General features: G+C 49.3%; 1 protein-coding gene across 13 annotated transcripts in view; it reads right to left on the bottom strand.

The window, feature by feature from the left end:
* Nucleotides 1-13,289, bottom strand: part of LOC139761687 (uncharacterized) — a 312,428-nt gene that overhangs the window by 195,851 nt on the left and 103,288 nt on the right. The window contains exon 1 of one of the 13 annotated variants that reach the window (XM_071686134.1): nt 1,076-1,275. The exons of the other annotated variants lie outside the window; for them this stretch is intronic. The gene's annotated coding sequence lies outside the window, so the exon portion shown is untranslated. Of the gene's footprint in view, nt 1-1,075; nt 1,276-13,289 lie in introns of those variants that run through there. 13 annotated transcript variants of the gene reach the window in all.

Here is a 13,289-nt window from a genome sequence, read left to right as displayed (position 1 = left end):
GGAAATATACGGTAAAACAAATTCAGATCATAATAAATTGCATAAACTATTATGCCATGTTTTTGCCTTTCGCTTATGCTGTAGATCAGAACTTGCCATCACTCTGTACTCCAGATATAACCTTTACATTTTTTTTTTTCATAAAATGTAAAATTAAGGAAGCAGGTGATCCAAAATGTAATCATTTCTTCAGCAGCACAAGGGCTCACTATGGCAGACGTACACAGACTGTGTCGTGTGCTGTACTCGCGTTATCGCGCTATCCACGTCGTCCACACAGCTACACAGACGTACGTAAGGGTGACGACGTAGTGTCTGTACACATGATGATAACGTCCATATATATAACCATACACCAACACCACCATGTACGTACCATGACGAACCACATTCCTACACCACCATCACTATGCATACTACAACCAAACACCACCATCACTATGTATACCACAACCATACACCACCATCACTATGTATACCACAACCATACACCACCATCACTATGTATACCACAACCATACACCACCATCACTATGTATACCACAACCATACACCACCATCACTATGTATACCACAATCATACACCACCATCACTATGTATACCACAACCATACACCACCAAGTACCAGCAGCAGCAGTAATCACCAAGGTAAACCTCACCCCTCACCTACCTCCTATCACCAAGGCTATGAATCACACAGTGCACTGCTGGTTACATACTGTTGCCTCACTCACCTCTCCAGGCAACCATGGGTACTGTGACCTAGCCCTTATGTCCCTCCTACCACAATACAACTCGTGTCACAATACAACTCATTACCACTCGAACTCACTGAGAAATATTGTGGCTTCTTCCCACAGCACGACAGATGCAACGACCACATAGTCACCGGCCATGGTCGTCTTCTCGTACCTGATAATACGAGTAGCACCCGAGACCTTCTCGTACCAAGTAATACAAGTACGACGAGCATCCGAGACCTTCTCGTACCAAGTAATACAAGTACGACGAGCACCCGAGACCTTCTCGTACCAAGTAATACAAGTACGACGAGCACCCGAGACCTTCTCGTACCTGGTCACACGAGCAGTGAAGCAGTGTCGATGATGGTCAGTAGGTGTGCACCCACTAGCCTGGCCACGATGGGGGGAGGATGTTGACGGAGGCCAGCCCCGGTGGCCAGCAGGCCAAGCTAAGGGGCCTCCAAACAACCTTGCTATCTTATCACGTCATTGATTACCTCTCGTACTGATAAGCCAAACCTGACCCTCTCCACACCTTATTACCAGAGCATAATAAAGATAACCCGAGAATCACTGGCTCACACTTATCCCTGGGGGGAAAAAGTCCACAGGAAACAATCGCTACAAACTAAATGTCAATCAATCAATATGTATATATATATATATATATATATATATATATATATATATATATATATATATATATATATACATTGGCATGTTTCATTAAGAACCATATCCTTAGTAGCATTACCAAGTTTCTACTTGGCCTCTTCTCATTTCTAAACACATATTCGATGTTCTTGAGAAAACTGGAGGGAGAGGTAAATTCCCATATGCCATTTTCATTATATTTTCACGACTCACACAGTGAGCCTTCCCCCTCCTCCAGCCATCATCAGACTCAAGGAAATTACTCTCATAATTTCTTGAAAAAACAGAATATGATGTATGGACGGAGAGGAGAGCTTGGAGTATCATGTGTCATCTTTCCAGCGAGATGTAAGAATATTTTCCCCATTACCAGGTACGAGGTCTTGTTGGGCCTTAGTCGTACTTGTGGTGTGTGTGTGTGTGTGTGTGTGTGTGTGTGTGTGTGTGTGTGTGTGTGTGTGTGTGTGTGTGTAAAACCCCAGTGCGTATTTCAGGAGTTCCTGAAGCTTCAAGGCTGCACTACAGCCAGTTTCAGGGAAATGAGGGACTCCCTTGGAATGAGAAGTTCTTCGACGAGATTGTAGCCCTTCGTTCCACTGAAAATAACGCAACACTGCGAAGGGTTGACTTCTCAATGGCGAAGCAATCTCTCAAATCCACACACCAACTTCTGGAGTCTCTCTCTCCCTCTCGTGTCTGTCATCAGAGTTAAGTCATCTGCAAAGAGCAACTAACACCTGTCAGGCAACTCCCTCTCCTGCATACAGTAGATGCACCACTTGCTCTATTTGGTCATGGTAACATCACACGCCCTTGATAAAGAGCATATTACACACACACACACAGGCAGAGCTCTCCTGATAACGACCCCTCGCCGCATTCACCAGTGAAGCAGAGGAGCGAGGGGGCAGGACGGTTTGAATGGCGCGAGACCTGGCGCAAGTGAGGCGCTTGAGGTATACCTGGGAGAGGCCACGGCAACACGTGTACATAACCTTGAGGGTTGGAGGCGACTCCAACACCACTGGGAGAAGGGGGCTACCTTCCTGGGTGCAATAAGGAGCGTGTGGATGGAGAGGTCAGTGACTATCAGGGCAAAGGTGAATGTGTCTGAAGGGAGTGCAGATAGTGTTATACAGATGAGAGTATCGGGTCTCGGAGGCACAAAAAGGAGGTGAACTGCTGGATACAGACGAAGACATGTGGTATGAGGTGGGTTCATGGTACACAGAATGACAGTGTAAGAGCCAAGTGTGGTATGAAGTGGGTCGTGACACACGAGAGGTGAGACCACTGCCTGCTCGAACAGTAACAGGTAACACGCACACCCAAAACGAACGTCATTCTACCCAGACAAGACACAGACCCAACACAAAATCCCTATAATTCTCCCCACAAGAAAGGCAGCTATTAGTCGAGAACAAGAGGCCAGACTCATACAACGAACATTACCAGTTTACCATTCCGATGGTAACCCTTTAACTCGTCTTGAACATCACACATCGTACATGCATGTACGTATACACCTATGTATATGTGTACACGTAGATACATGTACGTATACATCTATGTATACGTGCACATAGGAATAATTTTATGCATGTCAATATGTGTGTATATATAATTCATTAAAATATACATCGAGGTAAACATTCATGCACATGTGTGGATATATTTATCAAGTCGGTTACAAACAAGGTACGCGAGGGGAATATCCGCCCAGACACAAGCTCGTTCGTCGAGTCAAGAGACAAATGTAATAGCGTTATAATCTTAGTAGATGTGCAAAAGAATCGGCAGCTGGGAGCGCCTCCTTCAGCAAGGTGTTCAGTCTCACTAAGGACAGGAGGGGAGTTGAGTCTGTACGCTTGGGCCAGCACGCTTCCCTCCCGGCCTCAGATGTGTAGTACGGAGGCTGGCCTACATCTTAAGGAACGGAGAGCTGCGTGTGTTGGCAGGCTTCTCACTCTGTCTGCAAGTGCGTCTTGAAGAAGGAAAAAATTGCAGTTCTTATGAATCAGACGCGTCCCCACCCGTAACTAACTCTCACAACCGGCTACGAGCATACAAAACACTGTGTTAATGCGAGCCGAATGTCAAAAAGATAATTTCCAAAAGGAGAGACAAATGCATTTGAAAAAAATGATGACACGACTGGCGTCTTTGAATCATGGTTAGATAGGACAGATTGCCTCGCCCGGCCAATGCGCACTTCCTGGATACATTGTCTGTAACGCTGATGGAGGAATTATCAAAGTAGGTGGTGGTGGTGTCTTGGCCTTACGTTCAATCTCATTTCATCTCATCTTAGGCCTCGACAGAAAGATAAAATATCGACTCTGTATTCTTTTTTTTTTTTGAAGAAATGAAAAAACTTCGTAGAAAAATACCAGAAGGATCATCTTACTCAGCCTCAACGCACAGGCACCAGGAACAGACGAAAGACAGCATTAATCTGCAGTGACCACGGTTCGAAATGATCACGGGAGATTCTAACTACCTTTACCGAAGTAGGGGAATCCCTTCCCAGTGGCTCCCTCCGTGTGTGGGCTGTACTTAAATCTCCTTGGCAGTGCCCAAATACAAGCCAGTGAAAAACCTGCTCGCGAACAGAACATATTGGATTTGGTGCGAGCTTAAAAATGAGGATCTTGTTAACAATGAAGTTGGAGAAAACTTTGGTACGAGTGATCACCGGCAAATTACTTTTGAGAAAACTTTCAGCACTGATTGCAATACAGGTCGGCATAAAAGTCGCGTAAAAAAAGAGAAAAAAAAAATTCGACTTGCAAATCTTAATGACTACATTACTCTTGGTATGTAAAGCTGTTGTATCATCAGCTTCATTATCACAACAGAAAACAGTGGAGGAAACTTGTGTAGCAGACAATCATTGCGGAACACTAAACCAATGATGGCTGGGCGGCACAAAGACCCGCTCGTACTGGAAGGCTCAGGCACATAACCTCGACCATCAAGATACGACTATCATATAAACTAACGTAGAAAACTGAATCTTATAATCAAAGTATAGGTCAGTATGAAGCGTGTACTGCTGACTGCAACAAAAGCAGCATCAATCATTACGGAGAACAGTAATCTGGATAATGCTCTGGTGAGTGAGTCAGTGTGTGTGTGTGTGTGTGTGTGTGTGTGTGTGTGTGTGTGTGTGTGTGTGTGTGTGTGTGTACCATTATTAATGATAAAGATATGGACACATTGAGAGACAGTAGACAATGGAAGAGCCTTTGTGTGTTTATATACATTGTTTGATGAAGATCACTTACTTCATAATGATCTAACACTCTCCACCATACACCACCATAATGATGTACCATCCCCACCATAATGAGGTACCATCCCCACCATAATGTCGTACCATTCCCATCATAATGATGTACCATCCCCACCATAACGAGGTATACTGCACACCCTACACCAGCACACCTTCTGCATGCTCCAGCTGGAGCTGGCTGCCTCCAGCGGGTGGTGCCACAAGCTGGTGCCGGCGATGGCCGTGGGAGGGCCTGGCATGCCTGGCTCTATCTGCTCCTCCCTCCTCAGCCCAGCCTGCTCTCCCCTCCTTAACCCAGCCTGCTCTCCCCTCCTTAACCCAGCCTGCTCCCCCCCTCCTCAGCCCAGCCTGCTCTCCCCTCCTCAGCCCAGCCTGCTTCCCCCTCCTCAGCCCAGCCTGCTCTCCCCTCCTTAACCCAGCCTGCTCCCCCCCTCCTCAGCCCAGCCTGCTCCCCCTCCTCAGCCCAGCCTGCTCCCCCTCCTCAGCCCAGCCTGCTCCTCCGCGCCCAAGCCAAGCCTGTTCCTCTGCATCCCTAACCAAGTCTGCACCCCAGCCCCACCGACTTCCCGCCACACAGCAGTCAGCTCTCTAAGAAAAAGTCTGGCAAATGTCGCTTGTCTGACGAGAAGTTCCAACTGGGACACAAACACACACACACACACACACACACACACACACACACACACACACACACACACACACACACACACACACCTTAACAGCCCAGACGGTGAATATTTCTTTACTGGTGGAAATAACTGCCTGGGTCGTGGTGAGAGAGGGGAGTGTGGTCTCACGGCTGACCGGTCACCAGACTAGCATTACGTCAGATGCATCATGAGGGAGGCTGTATATACATACATATTATGTGAACCGAAAGGCTACGGGCAACTGAATGTTCTCATCATACGTACATCGCCACATTACACACACACACACACACACACACACATACCCTAAGCCAAGAAGCGGTTCATCAAGCAGCCATGAGCGAAGGAAGAACAGCCGGGTTGGCTGTGGGCCGCCTGCCAAGGATTCGAACCCAGCCAGTGCGTGTTTTTACCGTCAGCGACGCTAACCACTATACAATGGAAGCCCATAACTTTGGGTCGCTGTCAAAATCGCCTTGAACGTAAGGGGAGCGAGAGGTTCAGGCGATGCACGTGACCTACAGCGTCGATATGCTGGAAGATGTTACCTTCGAGCTCTGGTCTCCTGTCTGGAAGAAACGACATACAAAACTGCTGGAAAGAATGGCACCCGAAGTGTACGGGAAGATGTATGAAGAGAGAAGCAAAGTCCTCAGTCTGCTGACACTGAAGGAAGGAAGAATGGCGGGGAGATATGACATCTACGTGTTGTTCCTCTCCGCTCATGACGACCTAACACGAAGGAGTTGGTCACCGGCAGAGTCCAGGGCAAGAGGGAGCCACTGGAAGTTGGACAAGGGAAGTGTACGGCAGGAGGTCTGGAGGCACTTCTGCTACACACTTATAGATGACGTAAAGCGTAAGAATATGTTAAAAGGGGCGACCACTGGAAAAGTCACAAGAACTACAGGAAAATGATATAACATACTGGAGAGTAAAGTTCCCTCACCGTGCACACTTACGGGTAAAGACACACACACACACACACACACACACACACACACACTGCAACACACAACACGAGGTCATGTGTGTGAATACCTTTTGGTAATTATCTACACACAGGTAAAATACACAAGTGACGCGGGTGCGGGACACATGTGCACCACGACGGCAGCATGAGACAGGTGTGGCAGACTACAACGCTTCCTAAACCACTCAAAGCATCACAACAGGAACTTGCGGAGGGTCATGCATCACAAGCAGTACTTGCATGCCACCATCATACATGGCACGGTACGTCAGCCCCTGCCTACCAGGGTACACCAGCCCCTGCCTACCAGGGTACACGGTACACCAGCCCCTGCCTACCAGGCTACACGGTACACCAGCCCCTGCCTACCAGAGTACACGGTACACCAGCCCCTGCCTACCAGAGTACACGGTACGCACTCCTGCCTACCAGGGTACACGGTACACCAGCCCCTGCCTACCAGGGTACACGGTACGCCAGCCCCTGCCTACCAGGGTACACGGTACACCAGCCCCTGCCTACCAGGGTACACGGTACACCAGCCCCTGCCAACCAGGGTACACGGTACACCAGCCCCTGCCAACCAGGGTACACGGTACACCAGCCCCTGCCTACCACGGTACACGGTACGCACTCCTGCCTACCACGGTACACGGTACACCAGCCCTTGCCTACCAGGGTACACGGTACACCAGCCCCTGCCTACCAGGGTACACGGTACACCAGCCCCTGCCTACCAGGGTACACGGTACACCAGCCCCTGCCTACCACGGTACACGGTACGCACTCCTGCCTACCAGGGTACACGGTACACCAGCCCCTGCCTACCACGGTACACGGTACACCAGCCCTTGCCTACCAGGGTACACGGTACACCAGCCCCTGCCTACCAGGGTACACGGTACACCAGCCCCTGCCTACCACGGTACACGGTACACCATCCCCTGCCTACCACGGTACACGGTACACCAGCCCTTGCCTACCAGAGTACACGGTACGCACTCCTGCCTACCAAGGTACACGGTACACCAGCCCCTGCCTACCAGGGTACACGGTACGTCAGCCCCTGCCCACCAGGGTACAAAGTACATCAGTCCCTGCCTACCAGGCTACACGGTACACCAGCCCCTGCCTACTACGGTACGTTATCTCGATGCCACATGATATACATAACCATGAGAACCAGATACAAAATTTGTGTATAAATAAAAATACTTCTATAAATTTTTTGTTTATCAAAAGGCATGTTGTGGTTTATCATCAGGCATGTGTTATGGTTTATCAACAGGCACGTGTCACGGTTGTATCAACATGCACGTGTTATGTTGTATCAACAGGCACGTGTTATGTTGTATCAACAGGCACGTGTTACGGTGTATCAACAGGCACGTGTTACGGCTGTATCAACAGGCACGAGTTATGGTGTATCAACAGGCACGTGTTATGGTGTATCAACAGGCACGTGTTATGGTGCATTAACAGGCACGTGTTATGGTGTATGAACAGGCACGTGTTACGGTGTATCAACAGGCACGTGTTACGGTTGTATCAACAGGCACGTGTTACGGTTGTATCAACAGGCACGAGTTATGGTGTATCAACAGGCACGTGTTATGGTGTATCAACAGGCACGTGTTATGTTATATCAGCAGGCACGTGTTATGTTGTATCAACAGGCACGTGTTACGGTGTATCAACAGGCACGTGTTACGGTTGTATCAACAGGCACGAGTTATGGTGTATCAACAGGCACGAGTTACGGTTGTATCAACAGGCACGAGTTATGGTGTATCAACAGGCACGCGTTATGGTGTATCAACAGGCACGTGTTATGGTGCATTAACAGGCACGTGTTATGGTGTATCAACAGGCACGTGTTATGTTGTATCAGCAGGCACGTGTTATGTTGTATCAACAGGCACGTGTTACGGTGTATCAACAGGCACGTGTTACGGTTGTATCAACAGGCACGAGTTATGGTGTATCAACAGGCACGTGGTATGGTGCATTAACAGGCACGTGTTATGGTGTATCAGCAGGCACGTGTTATGTTGTATCAGCAGGCACGTGTTATGTTGTATCAACAGGCACGTGTTACGGTGTATCAACTGGCACGTGTTACGGTTGTATCAACAGGCACGAGTTACGGTGTATCAACAGGCACGTGTCACTATGACGAACCTCTACAGAAACTGTTCCATCTTTACTGACCAAAAGTATTGATCATATTGACAAGTGTCACTCGGGGTCGTCTCTCTCTCTCTCTCTCTCTCTCTCTCTCTCTCTCTCTCTCTCTCTCTCTCTCTCTCTCTCTCTCTCTCATTTCCAGATAAGATCTTGTTTCTCCCAGCTCTAACCTTACTCATTCTTACGCCCACTGTACATTCTTCAACTGGCTCCCCTCCTCCTAACTCTGGTATTCGTTCGTTCTCCCACACTGAACTTATCTCTTCTTAGCTTGGTCCCTACAGCATCTCTGAATGAGCTAGTCGTAACACTTATAATCCAGAGTTAACATGTAATTTGTACCTAAGGCTCTTTCTACATCTCACACAAGTTTCTTAGCCATCCTACACCCTCCGTGTCAGGACCCCTGATCTTATCTTGTCTCGCGTTAACTTATCTACCCGGCATCTCTAAATATCTTCACCATATACCAACCTCCTCTTTATCAATATCTTGTCTTCACTTCTTTTTCTTTTGTGCCTTTTTGTTTGACCTCCAGGCCTGACCTTGCCGAGGACCTGCGGCCGTGGGAGGAGACCTTGTGAAAAACAAATATAAGAAACTTTTGCCATCCACGTACGAGTTGTAAGGATAATACTGTTCACTACAGTCTTGTACTGACACCCGAGTGAAGCAAGATGGTGCACTCCCTGTCGTGGGTACACCATGGCTCACAGCGATCACAAAGACACGTATGTGGAGGATTGCACCTGATCTGGTAATAACCCGTCACGCCCGTGACCTGCCATGACACAAGGAGGACCCGAGATGCCTGCCTGTTGCATCCTAGCCTCCCAAGGTGAGCTGGTAGGTGACGTGCGGACGCTTCGCCCCTTCATCACCGTCCACACACACACACACACCACACGTCCCCTTCATCACCGTCCACACACACACACACACACCACACGTCCCCTTCATCACCGTCCACACACACACACACACACACCACACGTCCCCTTCATCACGTCACACACACACACACACCACACGTCCCCTTCATCACCGTCCACACACACACACACACCACACGTCCCCTTCATCACCGTCCACACACACACACACCACACGTCCCCTTCATCACCGTCCACACACACACACACCACACGTCCCCTTCATCACCGTCCACACACACACCACACGTCCCCTTCATCACCGTCCACACACACACACACACACACCAAACGTCCCCTTCATCACCGTCCACACACACCACACCACACGTCCCCTTCATCACCGTCCACACACACCACACCACACGTCCCCTTCATCACCGTCCACACACACACACACACACCACACGTCCCCTTCATCACCGTCCACACACACACACACACACACCACACGTCCCCTTCATCACCGTCCACACACACCACACCACACGTCCCCTTCATCACCGTCCACACACACCACACTACACGTCCCCTTTAGTTACTGATGAAAATAACATTCACACGTACAGATACGACGATTTAGTTACACAATAAGAGTCTCATCGTAAGCCGGTAGCTGAGTGTTCTTAAACTACAGGGGTGTAATGTGCAACATTTGACTACATGACCACCACTCGTGTCTCATGACGACAGGTCAACACCAACAACTCTACGCATTCTGCCACAGTTAAGCATTGTTATACATACACATGCTCACATAACGAACAAGCCTGGACATCACAACTAAAACATTTCACTGACTACATCTGAAACGTTCAGGCACTTCCTAACCCAAGATTAATGTAAACTTAAGAGCCTCAAACCCCTTCACACCACATCCATAACCCTAACCTCGACCTCCAACACACACAACCCATCAGGCAGGCAGTATTCCCCGACGCTGTGTAACTGCAACACAAACACAAACACACACGCAGGAAAACACACACACACACACACACACACACACACACACACACACACACACACACACATCAGCCCCAGACACAGGTGACGGGCTGCACGATTCTCCCCACCCCTCGTCCACGACGCCTCCGTCCCAACACCAAACCAGCCACGCAACACACAAGTCAATCGCTAAGTCTGTAACATGGATGGCTGAGAGCGACCATCAAAATAAACTCTCATGCACCGCAGAACAAACTTTTAACTATGGAACGGAGGATAATAGGAATATCCACAGTTGCATATGTATGCATAGGTGCATACATTGGGTCCTTCACCTACGTGAGTACCGTCGTGCTGAAGGATCGTACTTTGGTGCTCCTGGGGTTACCCAAAGTACAGCCACTGACCGCACCGGTGCCTTCAGCGTCAGTGCTTACAATAGCACCTGGCAGGTCAGGTGGACCAGCAGCACGGGAGGACAACTATGGCACTATCTCACGGATAACCCCACACACTATAGCTCTCTACTTATCACAGCAAGCATGACAGATTCTCTGTAACAATCTCTGCCACAGATAAAAGTGACAGCATCTGTAGCGGACTTCTTGCCACAGCAGACGATAAAAGCCTCTCTGTTAGTCATTCTTTGCCAGAGGAAGCGTGGCAGCTGTGATAGTGTGGGGCTTACTGTAGACGCGTCCACTTACCTCAAGTCTGCTCCAGTGCTTACAGCCATATCATATACACGAATGTAATACACTCGGGTACTTCATGGTACTGGCTCCCTCTACTACCATAGATAACTCCCTACATCTGATCACCAGCGACACGCTGCACGTGATTCAACTGGATGAACCGGACAGTGTTCGAACCCCGTTTCAATTTACATCTGATATATCAAGCGTATGTATCCTGAAACCATTCCTACGTGATGTACAGAGTTTAAACCCACGCACAAGTAATGTATGCAAATGAACCCATTCCAACGTGATGCATATAGCCTAAACCCACCCACAGGTGATGTCCATATGAGTGAGGTGGAGCAGGGAGGAGTAAGGGGGATCAGAGGAGGTGGAGAGCAGGGAAGAGGGGGATGTACGGAGGAGCAGGAGGATGTGAGAAGAAACAGGGGAATGTAAAGTGAATAGCGGGTACACCAAGAGGGGAAGGGAGGTGCTGGAGGAGGTAACCTGAAGCAGGGAAATGTAAGGCGCGTCGAGGGGGGTCATGAGTCGCTGGGGGTGATAAGGAGTAGCAGGGGGGATAGAGAAGAAGAGGAGATGCGGCAGTGTCGGGAGATAAGCGTCCTGGGCACGATAACGTAAACAAACCCAAGGCCACCAAAGGCCAGCCGGCCGGCCGGACAGCGCCTCGTCTCGGTCTGCGCCGCCCCACACACACACACACACACACACACACACACACACACACCACAGGCTTTACATCTGCCTACCTTGGAGGAGATAAAAGTGTGGGGTGACTGATTTCAAACTTTACGTTCTTAAAACAGATCGATGACGTGGACAGAGAACAGTTCTTCAAGAGAAGTGAGACATGGGCAAAGTTTCATTGGACAAGACATAAAATAAAGCAAGAAATTTGCTAATTAGATGTAAAGAAGTACTTGTATAGTACAACAGTGGGAGATGGATGGAACAAAATTATTGAGGACACGGTTAATACAGACACTATAAGCTAATGCTGACACCATATATACATTTAAGCTTATGACAGTCGAAAATCTGGCAGTATTCACTTGGTGGTGAAACGGTGAGGGTTACGGAAACACAGTGTGTTGCTGGGGGTAACATACAGAGGTGATGTAGCTGAGGTACAGCCTTACAGGTGCAGGACTGTGAGAAGCCAAGTGAGGTAGACTGAGAACAGGAGACTGGCTCAGCAGGGGTCCCGTGGTGCTAGTGGAGATGCATGAGATGAGGCAGGAGCACAAGGGAGAAATGCATGGCTGCCGAGTCTAGTGGAACTCCTACAGGAGTAGGGTGTGGCGCGCACCGCGGCTCCTGGAGTGCGTGGCCACTGCCGTTCTGTGCTTGTGCTGCAAGAATCATGCGGGCGTGGCCGTTGGTCTTGTTGCTACAAATGCTTCTGGTGACGGGCAGAGGTGAAGTCCCACGCGAGTCCTGCCGAAGGTGCATGTCGATTAGGCACCACGGGGAGACCCATCAGGAGTATAGGGACGTCAGGAGTCACACTTCTGCTGACGGAGGAAGCGTACCAAGGACGGCCAGACTCTCGAGTCACGCTGTCAAACTTCAGGTGTCGGGAGTGGTACACTTGTTGTCTGGAGCAAGTCAGGTGCCCCGTCTGCCTTCAGTCGTTGATGCCGGGTACACAAGAAGCTGAGAGAAAAGGTCACGAAGGCGGTCTGGGAGAAGCTGTCCCTCTGAGCCTAAGCTTAATACTAAATGTCGCTCATTGGTGCATCCGCAAGGTGGGCAATCCAGCTCATTCCATTGGAATTTGGGTCAGGTGGGGTCACACGCCATGACCCGTCACCACGTCAGGCAGCCCACAGTAACATTATGTAGGTCACCACATGACTGTTCAAAACATGGTTCCCCACGGAAGTAAAGCTCCCTCTCAATACAGCACAAAGTGGTCATTAGTCATTACGCTCTTAACCCTGGCCCTGCACCAGTCTCCAACACCTGATCCTCCTGCCATTCAGCACCTAACCCTAACCCAACCCTGACCGCAGCACCTGACCCTGGCCCATCACTGACCGCAGCACCTGACCCTGGCCCATCACTGACCGCAGCACCTGACGCTAGTACAACAGTCACTCTGCAAGCCATCAACATGAGGATGTCGCATTTTCAACTGAAGAAACTCTTCTTACCAGTGGTTAAGTCAATGATCAGGCTAGGCTTTCACTACACGTCTAA

Source organism: Panulirus ornatus, chromosome 3 (genome assembly GCF_036320965.1).
Source record: "Panulirus ornatus isolate Po-2019 chromosome 3, ASM3632096v1, whole genome shotgun sequence".
NCBI classification, from domain to species: Eukaryota; Metazoa; Arthropoda; class Malacostraca; order Decapoda; family Palinuridae; genus Panulirus; species Panulirus ornatus.
Note: the sequence above shows the minus strand (reverse complement) of the source record. Positions and strands in the feature narration are given on the sequence as shown.